General features: G+C 46.7%; 1 protein-coding gene across 1 annotated transcript in view; it reads right to left on the bottom strand.

Annotated features, from left to right (window-relative positions):
• The window catches only part of LOC119433349 (uncharacterized), a 340,855-nt gene that overhangs the window by 30,731 nt on the left and 295,885 nt on the right, over window positions 1-14,239 (bottom strand). The window lies entirely within an intron of this gene.

The raw sequence follows: 14,239 nt of genomic DNA, 5'->3' as shown, positions 1-14,239 counted from the left end.
TTTTCCGCAAAAACGAACATTGTTTCCGCATAAGGAAAAATATATTGTGCAAAGAACCACTCCTCAAACCATTTCCATGTTACCGCTTTTGCGATCGCACTATTACCAGTGTTGATACTACGGCATTATTTTAGCGCTAAGGCCAGTTACTTTTGTGCTTCAATGCATAAAACAGCGTTTTCTTCAAAAAGTTAACTGGAACGCCCATGCATTTCGTCAGACACATTGAAAATTAATATCTCGAAACTGGTTCAGTCCTGAGAATTCGTTCCAAGTGGATACGCCTTGCGAACTCGGCGGCTAGAATTCATAGATTGAAAGATGTGCCGTAAAATAATTAATTAAAAAGTTAACTTGTGTAATTATATTAAATATTCAATTAGGCGTTTTGACCATCCATTAGGCCATTCATGTCAGAATTAGCTTGGAACTACATAGAACAATTAGCCTCCTTAGAGCGTTGTCGCATTAATGCAAACAAGAAATCCTGAGATATAGTGAATTCCATACTTCAGAACTCTCTATAAGCATCAGTCATTAATACATTACTACCATTCACTTTGAACTGATACAAAAATGGCGGTAATTTCAGTAAGAAAGAACTCAGCTGACACTTTGGACACTTGTAATGTATCTGATGCGATTATTATTCAGCCTTTGTGTATGGTTCTGAGTATATAATGTAAATCCTATTTCGTTTTCTGAGCAAATGTTGATCTTGTAAAATTCAGTCTCATGCTATGTTGTATAGCTGGTGTTGCGTTGTTTTGTATAGCTAGTATTGTTATTGTAGTGTTGTTTAAAATGCATTCTGTTAAAAGTTTTTCCAATTCTGTTAACTCGCCGTGATGCAAACATTCTTTGTCTTTCCGTTCATAGCTATTTCGTCTATGAGGAATTCCAGCGATGGCTGGAAATATATGTGAATTATTGTGCATGTCTGCACACTGTTTGCTGTACTATTGCCTTGCCTGGTCTTTTGGGTCACATCAAGCTACATATGTAGCTTTTAGTCCAAAATGACCATCCAACATGTAAATTGGACAATAAATTGATTTGATTTGATTGATTTAGTCGGACACTTTCAAAATTATTATCACAAAACTGGTTTAGTCCTGAGAATTCGTTCCAAGTGGATACGCCTTGCGAACTCGGTGGCTATAATTCGTAGATTGAAAGATTTGCCATAAAATCATTAATTAAAATGTTAATTAGCGTATATATGTTAATTCTTCAATAAGGCGCTTTTATTTCTCATGGAAGTAATGGCCGCCTCATCCAGTAGCTTAGATCAAGGATTATAACTGTGCTATCTGCCACAGGCAATCTTTAAAAAATTGGTTCAGCTAAAATTAAACACCCTGTATATTTGCATGCTAAATGACATCATAGAACCATATCGTACAAATCAAGGTAAGTGCATGCGCATCACCAGAAAAATAGTGGCACAGGCAATGGGCCGGATTACTGATGTTCCCGTGGGAGAAACAAAGATTTCGGCCTTTTATTGCTTATATACTGCAGCTGATTAAACCTCGAGAAGGTGAGGCTAACAGATATGGTACAATCTGTAAGTAAAAAAAAAGTATTTTTTTCTTACAGGCCGGGCCTGGTCATGCGCACACGGGCCCCAGCTAAGCTTAGTAATGAACGCCCGGGCCGGGCTCGGGCTTTGTATTACGGGCCCGGGCTGGGCTCGGGCCTCGTAAAGCGGGCCCGGGCCAGGCTCGGGCCGAAAAATCAGGGTCGTGCAGTGCTCTACCTGGGAGTCCCGGGGTGTTTGGCTATGCTGCCTCCAATCGTCCCCAGCGTCCAGTTGCGGAAAAGCGTTGCAGTGCGGTCCGCAGTCTCGTAGCACTGGTTCCATGGCTGCCGGTCTGCAGTTGCTGCGGCGCAGTCAACGACGATGCCGCGATGGGCGCAGGAGCGTGCTTGACTCCGCCTCTTCCACGACCCGAGCTCCCCTTGACACCGACGGGCGGTGCTGCATCACCGCCAACGAAATAGTTCATGGCTGTAGAGACAACGCGTTCGTTATGCTTCCATTACGGGCCCAGGCTGGGCTCGGGCCTCGTAAAGCGGGCCCGGGCCGGGCTCGGGCCGAAAAATCAGGCTCGTGCAGTGCTCTACCTGGGAGTCCCGGGGTGTTTGGCTATGCTGCCTCCAATCGTCCCCAGCGTCCAGTTGCGGAAGAGCGTTGCAGTGCGGTCCTGCAGTCTTGTAGCACTGGTTCCATGGCTGCCGGTCTGCAGTTGCTGCGGCGCAGTCAACGACGATGCCGCGATGGGCGCAGGAGCGTGCTTGACTCCGCCTCTTCCACGACCCGAGCTCCCCTTGACACCGACGGGCGGTGCTGCATCACCGCCACCGAAATAGTTCATGGCTGTAGAGACAACGCGTTCGTTATGCTTCCCCTTGGAGCGAGTGCTCGTGCTCTGCTACTGATGATGAGAGAATGACACGTACCCACTACAGAGGATTGGCGCAGAAATATGCGGCAAGAAGAAAAAAATTATGCGTGGTTCTGCTATCGCAAACATCAGAGACCAACGGAGCTGGGGAAGGTCTAGTAAAGCAGTGGCAAACCACACACTAAGTCTAACTTTTGCTGGGCTTCCCCCATCTCCGCTGGTGTCGGGTGTTTGCAATAGCAGAGCCACGCACAATTTTTTTGTCATGCCAGTGCAGATTGAGAATGCTAAGATTAGCAATCTCTCGCTTCAGTCTTTCGGAAGCCACGAGTGTCCAGCTCTCTGGTCGAAATATGCCGAGCCGCCGCCAGAGGCATCGGCTGCAGTCACGGACACTGGGCAGGCTCGATGCAAACGCGGGGAAACGCGGTCGGCGTCGGCAGCAGCTCTACGCGTCCCACTACCTGCCTCACTTCTCTCTCCACCTCGCAACCGCTATGCTGCGCGATGCTATTTTTATACTCTGTTTTCACTCTCTCTCTCAGCTCTCTCTCCCCCAGCTCGGCGAAGCTGGGGACGACAGAATGATCATTATAGAAAGGTTCTAACAGCTCAGCTGTAAAAGAACTGCAAAGACAGACTTTTTATTCTGTGAAGAGTGTGTAGAGCCTGGTTTCCGCAGCAAAGATAGTAAAGATGTGAAAGGAAAGTTAAAACGCTTCGACGCCGAGAAGTATCGAGGTGCTATAATAAGGGCACGGCCACACTCTATGGCGTTATTCGAAAAATACACACTCAGAAGAAAGTGACAAACAAGTCCAAGAAGCGCAACGTTGCCTTTAGAGAACACATGCGTTGTTTAGCATCCTTCGTTTCTGAAATATGCCGCTGAGAGGCACTCGTGCAGCAGCCACTGTTGGAGTTATCTGGTCAAGAGTGGGCGTTTCCCAAGAATTTATTTATTTATTTTTTTTTATTGAAACACTCTCAATGCCACATTGGGGCGCTACAAAGAGGAGGAGTATTCGGAAGAAAACGTAGTGATCACGGTTTTCAGTGATGTTGGAACCGGGTTGCCGGCAGTAGAGGCGACGAGGCGTTTTCATCTGGTTAGGTTAGAATGGTTAGAATGAGTTAGCGTTCAGGTATGTACGTGAAATTGTGACGTTCGCTGCTGCAGTTGTGGTCAGTGCGTGCTCAAATGTAATGAGGAGCAGTATTCTATGCGTTCTTAGCGTGGTTTAGTATATCTTGAGGAATAATGCAAGTCGCGCTATTTTGCTTTTCACTTCAAGGTAAGGGAGGTTGAGGTAAGTTTTGATTGCAGTTACACTAGCTTCACGAGAGTAATTAGACAGGACAGAGTAACTAGAAATTCAGCACTAGCACGTTACAATGACGTGCTGGAGGTTCATTGAGGAATGCGACTAGCCGAATATAAGCGTTTATCGGAGCATCAGCGTTGTACGTGTCCTAGAGAGGTGCAATTGATATAAGTTGTAAGCGATCCTAAAAAAGCACAGCAACTTGGAAGACAGAACGGCGACGCTATAACTGAATCGGCATTTGTATCATGTCCCCCCTGCATAGAAGCCATGCTGGCATGCTGAGAGTTGAAGATGAGTAGAGGATTCGAGCCTCGGTCTGACCTGCACCTGGTAGAGCACTGCCCGGGCCGGGTTGGGCCGTCCGAAGCGTTTGTCGGTGGGCTCGGGCCGGGCCCGGGCTTGAGGCCGCAGGCCCGGGCCGTACTCGGGCTTGAAACAATTGGCCCGTGCCAGACTCGGGCTCGCTCATTGAAGGGCCTAAGTAGGCCTTCGAGCACACGTGACCGTTATGCATTGCATGGTTCAATGCATTCTGTGCCAAGCTGAAGTGACACATGCAAGATGACTGTCATCATCATCATCAGCCTATATTTATGTCCACTGCAGGACGAAGGCCTCTCCCTGCGATCTCCAATTAACCCTGTCTTGCGCTAGCTGATTCCAATTTGCGCCTGCGCCTGCGAATATTGACTGTATATCTTATCAGATGACTATATCTTATCAAAGAAAATAGTAAAACAGATGAAGTTGTCATTTTTAACAGTGGAGCTGTTTCAGCCGGGCCTAATGTGTCTGCTGAATCCAAAAATGTGGGCCGATCCTGGCAGCAGTGCAGAAAGGGTCCAAGCGCAATGGCACTTACACCTGTGAACTAGCGAAGCTGAGCCTGGATAAGTCTAGCTAAGAATGGTGGGAACTAATTGCCTATTGATAGGCAATTGATAGCCAATCAATAGCTTGTCGATAATCGATCCAATAATCAATAAATTCCCGAAAATGCTGGTGATGACTTGGTAGTGCTTAGCCTAGCCAAAAAGTCAGGACTAGCTAGGTGCCCATCATGTCCGCTGTCTCTTCAGCATTGCGCCGCCAGTGCAAGCTACGCTAATTTTTTTGTCTTTTCCGCAAAAACGAACATTGTTTCCGCATAAGGAAAAATATATTGTGCAAAGAACCGCTCCTCAAACCATTTCCATGTTACCGCTTTTGCGATCGCACTATTGCCAGTGTTGATACTGTGGCATTATTTTAGCGCTAAGGCCAGTTACTTTTGTGCTTCAATGCATAAAACAGAGTTTTCTTCAAAAAGTTAACTGGAACGCCCATGCATTTCGTCAGACACTTTGAAAATTATATCTCGAAACTGGTTCAGTCCTGAGAATTCGTTCCAAGTGGATACACCTTGCGAACTCGGCGGCTAGAATTTGTAGATTGAAAGATGTGCCGTAAAATAATTAATTAAAAAGTTAACTTGCTGTAATTATATTAAATATTCAATTAGGCGTTTTGACCATCCATTAGGCCATTCATGTTAGAATTAGCTTGGAACTACATCGAACAATTAGCCTCCTTAGAGCGTTGTCGCATTAATGCAAACAAGAAATCCTGAGATATAGTGAATTCCATACTTCAGAACTCTCTATAAGCATCAGTCATTAATACATTACTACCATTCACTTTGAACTGATACAAAAATGGCGGTAATTTCAGTAAGAAAGAACTCAGCTGACACTTTGGACACTTGTAATGTATCTGATGCGATTATTATTCAGCCTTTGTGTATGGTTCTGAGTATATAATGTAAATCCTATTTCGTTTTCTGAGCAAATGTTGATCTTGTAAAATTCAGTCTCATGCTATGTTGTATAGCTGGTGTTGCGTTGTTTTGTATAGCTAGTATTGTTATTGTAGTGTTGTTTAAAATGCATTCTGTTAAAAGTTTTTCCAATTCTGTTAACTCGCCGTGACGCAAACATTCTTTGTCTTTCCGTTCATAGCTATTTCGTCTATGAGGAATTCCAGCGATGGCTGGAAATATATGTGAATTATTGTGCATGTCTGCACACTGTTTGCTGTACTATTGCCTTGCCTGGTCTTTTGGGTCACATCAAGCTACATATGTAGCTTTTAGTCCAAAATGACCATCCAACATGTAAATTGGACAATAAATTGATTTGATTTGATTGATTTAGTCGGACACTTTGCAAAATTATTATCACAAAACTGGTTTAGTCCTGAGAATTCGTTCCAAGTGGATACGCCTTGCGAACTCGGTGGCTATAATTCGTAGATTGAAAGATTTGCCATAAAATCATTAATTAAAATGTTAATTAGCGTATATATGTTAATTCTTCAATTAGGCGCTTTTATTTCTCATGGAAGTAATGGCCGCCTCATCGAGTAGCTTAGATCAAGGATTATAACTGTGCTATCTGCCACAGGCAATCTTTAAAAAATTGGTTCAGCTAAAATGAAACACCCTGTATATTTGCATGCTAAATGACATCATAGAACCATATCGTACAAATCAAGGTAAGTGCATGCGCATCACCAGAAAAATAGTGGCACAGGCAATGGGCCGGATTACTGATGTTCCCGTGGGAGAAACAAAGATTTCGGCCTTTTATTGCTTATATACTGCAGCTGATTAAACCTCGAGAAGGTGAGGCTAACAGATATGGTACAATCTGTAAGTAAAAAAAAAAGTATTTTTTTCTTACAGGCCGGGCCTGGTCATGCGCACACGGGCCCCAGCTAAGCTTAGATATGAACGCCCGGGCCGGGCCCGGGCTGGTCTCGGTCATGTACGCCCGGGCCCGGGCCGGGCTCGGGCTTTGTATTACGGGCCCGCGCTGGGCTCGGGCCTCGTAAAATGGGCCCGGGCCGTGCTCCGGCCGAAAAATCAGGCTCGTGCAGTGCTCTACCTGGGAGTCCCGGGGTGTTTGGCTATGCTGCCTCCAATCGTCCCCAGCGTCCAATTGCGGAAGAGCGTTGCAGTGCGGTCCGCAGTCTCGTGGCACTGGTTCCATGGCTGCCGGTCTGCAGTTGCTGCGGCGCAGTCAACGACGATGCCGCGATGGGTGCAGGAGCGTGCTTGACTCCGCCTCTTCCACGACCCGAGCTCCCCTTGACACCGACGGGCGGTGCTGCATCACCGCCAACGAAATAGTTCATGGCTGTAGAGACAACGCGTTCGTTATGCTTCCATTACGGGCCCGGGCTGGGCTCGGGCCTCGTAAAGCGGGCCCGGGCCGGGCTCGGGCCGAAAAATCAGGCTCGTGCAGTGCTCTACCTGGGAGTCCCGGGGTGTTTGGCTATACTGCCTCCAATCGTCCCCAGCGTTCAGTTGCGGAAGAGCGTTCCAGTGCGGTCCGCACTCTCGTGGCACTGGTTCCATGGCTGCCGGTCTGCAGCTGCTGAGGCGTAGTCAACGACGATCCCGCGATGGGCGCAGGAGCGTTGGGCTTGACTCCGCCTCTTCCACGACCCGAGCTCCCCTTGACACCGACGGGCGGTGCTGCATCACCGCCACCGAAATAGTTCATGGCTGTAGAGACAACGCGTTCGTTATGCTTCCCCTTGGAGCGAGTGCTCGTGCTCTGCTACTGATGATGATGAGAGAATGACACGTACCCACTACAGAGGATTGGCGCAGAAATATGCGGTAAGAAGAAAAAAATTATGCGTGGTTCTGCTATCGCAAACATCAGAGACCAACGGAGCTGGGGAAGGTCTAGTAAAGTAGTGGCAAACCACACACTAAGTCTAACTTTTGCTGGGCTTCCCCCATCTCCGCTGGTGTCGGGTGTTTGCAATAGCAGAGCCACGCACAATTTTTTTGTCATGCCAGTGCAGATTGAGAATGCTAAGATTAGCAATCTCTCGCTTCAGTCTTTCGGAAGCCACGAGTGTCCAGCTCTCTGGTCGAAATATGCCGAGCCGCCGCCAGAGGCATCGGCTGCAGTCACGGACACTGGGCAGGCTCGATGCAAACGCAGGGAAACGCGGTCGGCGTCGGCAGCAGCTCTACGCGTCCCACTACCTGCCTCACTTCTCTCTCCACCTCGCAACCGCTATGCTGCGCGATGCTATTTTTATACTCTGTTTTCACTCTCTCTCTCAGCTCTCTCTCCCCCAGCTCGGCGAAGCTGGGGACGACAGAATGATCATTATAGAAAGGTTCTAACAGCTCAGCTGTAAAACTGCAAAGACAGACTTTTTATTCTGTGAAGAGTGTGTAGGGCCTGGTTTCCGCAGCAAAGATAGTAAAGATGTGAAAGGAAAGTTAAAACGCTTCGACGCCGAGAAGTATCGAGGTGCTATAATAAGGGCACGGCCACACTCTATGGCGTTATTCGAAAAATACACACTCAGAAGAAAGTGACAAACAAGTCCAAGAAGCGCAACGTTGCCTTTAGAGACCACATGCGTTGTGTAGCATCCTTCGTTTCTGAAATATGCCGCTGAGAGGCACTCGTGCAGCAGCCACTGTTGGAGTTATCTGGTCAAGAGTGGGCGTTTCCCAAGAATTTATTTATTTATTAATTTTTTTATTGAAACACTCTCAATGACACATTGGGGCACTACAAAGAGGAGGAGTATTCGGAAGAAAACGTAGTGATCACGGTTTTCAGTGATGTTGGAACCGGGTTGCCGGCAGTAGAGGCGACGAGGCGTTTTCACCTGGTTAGGTTAGAATGGTTAGAATGAGTTAGCGTTCAGGTATGTACGTGAAACTGTGACGTTCGCTGTTGCAGTTGTGGTCAGTGCGTGCTCAAATGTAATGAGGAGCAGCATTCTATGCGTTCTTAGCGTGACTATTGGTTTAGTATATCTTGAGGAATAATGCAAGTCGCGCTATTTTGCTTTTCACTTCAAGGTAAGGGAGGTCGAGGTAAGTTTTGATTGCAGTTACACTAGCTTCACGAGAGTAATTAGACAGGACAAAGTAACTAGAAATTCAGCACTAGCACGTTACAATGACGTGCTGGAGGTTCATTGAGGAATGCGACTAACCGAATATAAGCGTTTATCGGAGCATCAGCGTTGTACGTGTCCTAGAGAGCTGCAATTGATATAAGTTGTAAGCGATCCTAAAAAAGCACAGCAACTTGGAAGACAGAACGGCGACGCTATAACTGAATCGGCATTTATATCATGTCCCCCCTGCATAGAAGCCATGCTGGCATGCTGAGAGTTGAAGATGAGTAGAGGATTCGGGCCTCGGTCTGACCTGCACCTGGTAGAGCACTGCCCGGGCCGGGTTGGGCCGTCCGAAGGGTTTGTCGGTGGGCTCGGGCCGGGCCCGGGCTTGAGGCCGCAGGCCCGGGCCGTACTCGGGCTTGAAACAATGGGCCCGTGCCAGACTCGGGCTCGCTCATTGAAGGGCCTAAGTAGGCCTTCGAGCACACGTGACCGTTATGCATTGCATGGTTCAATGCATTCTGTGCCAAGCTGAAGTGACACATGCAAGATGACTGCCATCATCATCATCAGCCTATATTTATGTCCACTGCAGGACGAAGGCCTCTCCCTGCGATCTCCAATTAACCCTGTCTTGCGCTAGCTGATTCCAATTTGCGCCTGCGCCTGCGCCTGTGAATATTGACTGTATATCTTATCAGATGACTATATCCTATCAAAGAAAATAGTAAAACAGATGAAGTTGTCATTTCTAACAGCGGAGCTGTTTCAGCCGGGCCTAATGTGTCCGCTGAATCCAAAAATGTGGGCCGATCCTGGCAGCAGTGCAGAAAGGGTCCAAGCGCAATGGCACTTACACCTGTGAACTAGCGAAGCTGAGCCTGGATAAGTCTAGCTAAGAATGGTGCGGACTAATTGCCTATTGATAGGCAATTGATAGCCAATCAATAGCTTGTCGATAATCGATCCAATAATCAATAAATTCCCGAAAATGCTGGTGATGACTTGGTAGTGCTTAGCCTAGCCAAAAAGTCAGGACTAGCTAGGTGCCCATCATGTCCGCTGTCTCTTCAGCATTGCGCCGCCAGTGCAAGCTACGCTAATTTTTTTGTCTTTTCCGCAAAAACGAACATTGTTTCCGCATAAGGAAAAATATATTGTGCAAAGAACCGCTCCTCAAACCATTTCCATGTTACCGCTTTTGTGATCGCACTATTACCAGTGTTGATACTATGGCATTATTTTAGCGCTAAGGCCAGTTACTTTTGTGCTTCAATGCATAAAACAGCGTTTTCTTCAAAAAGTTAACTGGAACGCCCATGCATTTCGTCAGACACTTTGAAAATTAATATCTCGAAACTGGTTCAGTCCTGAGAATTCGTTCCAAGTGGATACGCCTTGCGACCTCGGCGGCTAGAATTCGTAGATTGAAAGATGTGCCGTAAAATAATTAATTAAAAAGTTAACTTACGTAATTATGTTAAATATTCAATTAGGCGTTTTCACCATCCATTAGGCTATTCATGTCAGAATTAGCTTGGAACTACATAGAACAATTAGCCTCCTTAGAGCGTTGTCGCATTAATGCAAACAAGAAATCCTGAGATATGGTGAATTCCATACTTCAGAACTCTCTATAAGCATCAGTCATTAATACATTACTACCATTCACTTTGAACTGATACAAAAATGGCGGTAATTTCAGTAAGAAAGAACTCAGCTGGCACTTTGGACACTTGTAATGTATCTGATGCGATTATTATTCAGCCTTTGTGTATGGTTCTGAGTATATAATGTAAATCCTATTTCGTTTTCTGAGCAAATGTTGATCTTGTAAAATTCAGTCTCATGCTATGTTGTATAGCTGGTGTTGCGTTGTTTTGTATAGCTAGTATTGTTATTGTAGTGTTGTTTAAAATGCATTCTGTTAAAAGTTTTTCCAATTCTGTTAACTCGCCATGACGCAAACATTCTTTGTCTTTCCGTTCATAGCTATTTCGTCTATGAGGAATTCCAGCGATGGCTGGAAATATATGTGAATTATTGTGCATGTGTGCACACTGTTTGCTGTACTATTGCCTTGCCTGGTCTTTTGGGTCACATCAAGCTACATATGTAGCTTTTAGTCCAAAATGACCATCCAACATGTAAATTGGACAATAAATTGATTTGATTTGATTGATTTAGTCGGACACTTTGAAAATTATTATCTAAAAACTGGTTTAGTCCTGAGAATTCGTTCGATACGCCTTGCGAACTCGGTGGCTATAATTCGTAGATTGAAAGATTTGCCATAAAATCATTAATTGAAATGTTAATTAGCATATATATGTTAATTCTTCAATTAGGCGTTTTGATTTCTCATGGAAGTAATGGCCGCCTCATCGAGTAGCTTAGATCAAGGATTATAACTGTGCTATCTGCCACAGGCAATCTTTAAAAAATTGGTTCAGCTAAAATGAAACACCCTGTATATTTGCATGCTAAATGACATCATAGAACCATATCGTACAAATCAAGGTAAGTGCATGCGCATCACCAGAAAAATAGTGGCACAGGCAATGGGCCGGATTACTGATGTTCCCGTGGGAGAAACAAAGATTTCGGCCTTTTATTGCTTATATACTGCAGCTGATTAAACCTCGAGAAGGTGAGGCTAACAGATATGGTACAATCTGTAAGTAAAAAAAAAGTATTTTTTTTTTCTTACAGGCCGGGCCTGGTCATGCGCACACGGGCCCCAGCTAAGCTTAGTAATGAACGCCCGGGCCGGGCCCGGGCTGGTCTCGGTCATGTACGCCCGGGCCCGATCCGGGCTTTCTATTACGGGCCAGGGCTGGGCTCGGGCCTCGTACAGCGGGCCCGGGCCGGGCTCGGGCCGAAAAATCAGGCTCGTGCAGTGCTCTACCTGGGAGTCCCGGGGTGTTTGGCTATGCTGCCTCCAATCGTGCCCAGCGTCCAGTTGCGGAAGAGCGTTGCAGTGCGGTCCGCAGTCTCGTGGCACTGGTTCCATAGCTGCCGGTCTGCAGCTGCTGCGGCGTAGTCAACGACGATCCCGCGATGGGCGCAGGAGCGTTGGGCTTGACTCCGCCTCTTCCACGACCCGAGCTCCCCATGACACCGACGGACGGTGCTGCATCACCGCCACCGAAATAGTTCATGGCTGTAGAGACAACGCGTTCGTTATGCTTCCATTACGGGCCCGGGCTGGGCTCGGGCCGAAAAATCAGGCTCGTGCAGTGCTCTACCTGGGAGTCCCGGGGTGTTTGGCTATGCTGCCTCCAATCGTCCCCAGCGTCCAGTTGCGGAAGAGCGTTCCAGTGCGGTCCGCAGTCTCGTGGCACTGGTTCCATGGCTGCCGGTCTGCAGCTGCTGAGGCGTAGTCAACGACGATCCCGCGATGGGCGCAGGAGCGTTGGGCTTGACTCCGCCTCTTCCACGACCCGAGCTCCCCTTGACACCGACGGGCGGTGCTGCATCACCGCCACCGAAATAGTTCATGGCTGTAGAGACAACGCGTTCGTTAAGCTTCCCCTTGGAGCGAGTGCTCGTGCTCTGCTACTGATGATGATGATGAGAGAATGACACGTACCCACTACAGAGGATTGGCGCAGAAATATGCGGTAAGAAGAAAAAAATTATGCGTGGTTCTGCTATCGCAAACATCAGAGACCAACGGAGCTGGGGAAGGTCTAGTAAAGTAATGGCAAACCACACACTAAGTCTAACTTTTGCTGGGCTTCCCCCATCTCCGCTGGTGTCGGGTGTTTGCAATAGCAGAGCCACGCACAATTTTTTTGTCATGCCAGTGCAGATTGAGAATGCTAAGATTAGCAATCTCTCGCTTCAGTCTTTCGGAAGCCACGAGTGTCCAGCTCTCTGGTCGAAATATGCCGAGCCGCCGCCAGAGGCATCGGCTGCAGTCACGGACACTGGGCAGGCTCGATGCAAACGCGGGGAAACGCGGTCGGCGTCGGCAGCAGCTCTACGCGTCCCACTACCTGCCTCACTTCTCTCTCCACCTCGCAACCGCTATGCTGCGCGATGCTATTTTTATACTCTGTTTTCACTCTCTCTCTCAGCTCTCTCTCCCCCAGCTCGGCGAAGCTGGGGACGACAGAATGATCATTATAGAGAGGTTCTAACTGCTCAGCTGTAAAAGAACTGCAAAGGCAGACTTTTTATTCTGTAAAGAGTGTGTACAGCCTGGTTTCCGCAGCAAAGATAGTAAAGATGTGAGAGGAAAGTTAAAACGCTTCGACGCGGAGAAGTATCGAGGTGCTATAATTGCTGAAAAGTGCTGAAAGACTCTGGTGCAGCAAAATGCCCACCAAGCGCGCGCTGGCCGACGAAAAAAAGATATGCTACGAAAAATGAAATTAAGGCGATGAGGTCTGAAAATGTCGTGACCAGCGACAAGGCAGAAATTGAACGAACATTTCTTTGAGTATTTCAGCGAGTTGCTAGGATGCACTAAAGTTGGAAAATGACTTGAAAATATCTTTTTACCTCTCATGGCTAAAGTAGATGATGACAAAAAAGCAACATTAGAAACATCGATCTCTGTGAAATTTACGATGTACAAAAGTGCTTTAGTTTTAGTTTGCCTGATCAAACTTTTCCTGCAGAAGCCATCAATCTAAGGGGTTTTTCTTTTTACTCGATTATGTGTTCACATCCACCAATTGCTCAAAAAGTGTTCCATGCTGATGCTTTCACAGTCCTTTGCATTGAACTCATCCATGCTTCCACTTGCAAACTTGGCTGGCTAGTAGATTTAGTCACCCTCATCAAAATCTCGAATACCTGCCAGAAGCACACAGTTGAATGTGTCATAGAAGTTAGACAATTTTAGATGTGTGAAATTCATTTTTCAATTGAAAGCGACTCTGTGGCTCCTAATTAAGACGTAGTGGACACCACGGTGTATGCAACCATCAAATGCCTTGCCCCCGCTTTCGGGACGCGCACGCTTTTAACGAACTGGCCCCGTGAGCGTGTACGTAAACTATAATGCCCTTTTAAACCTGAAGTGCGCTGCCCCTAATGCTCCCCCTTTCTTAAACCCTAGGATGGAAGCCATACTTCTGAAATGTGACGTAAAAAAAGGACAAAAGGGAAGACATGAAAATGTGCCTGCTCCATGTCTTCACTTAAATTGTCCGTGGTTTGTATTTGCTCCCGTATATTAGCGTGGTGTAAAATTATGTCTGCAGCAAACCAAGCACGCGCTTTTGCTTTTTATAGTCAACACAGGCACCCTGCTCATTGCAAGAAAGTTTAACATCTTCAGATACGGCGTCCACATTAGTGGACGCAACCTATTTGTGCCATTTCTGTGGAGTGGCAGCAAGAAATAGAGCTCAAACATTAAGCTTAGGTTATATTGAACATTCTGCTAACCTATATCACTTCCATTTTGCTTCCGAGTGATGTGTATAGTCACAAAGTACCGCATTGGTAAAGGCACTACCGTGTTTTACGTGATGTTTGACGTGGGGCATGTCGGTTGCAACCTCGAAATGTTGTTTTTAATCCTTGAAATCGTGTGGCCAATAATTATCTTGTGCATCTAAT

The sequence above is a fragment of the Dermacentor silvarum genome, chromosome 1, assembly GCF_013339745.2.
Source record: "Dermacentor silvarum isolate Dsil-2018 chromosome 1, BIME_Dsil_1.4, whole genome shotgun sequence".
NCBI lineage: Eukaryota > Metazoa > Arthropoda > Arachnida > Ixodida > Ixodidae > Dermacentor > Dermacentor silvarum.
The sequence above is the reverse complement of the archived record's forward strand: the minus strand, read 5'-3'. Positions and strand labels throughout refer to the sequence as shown.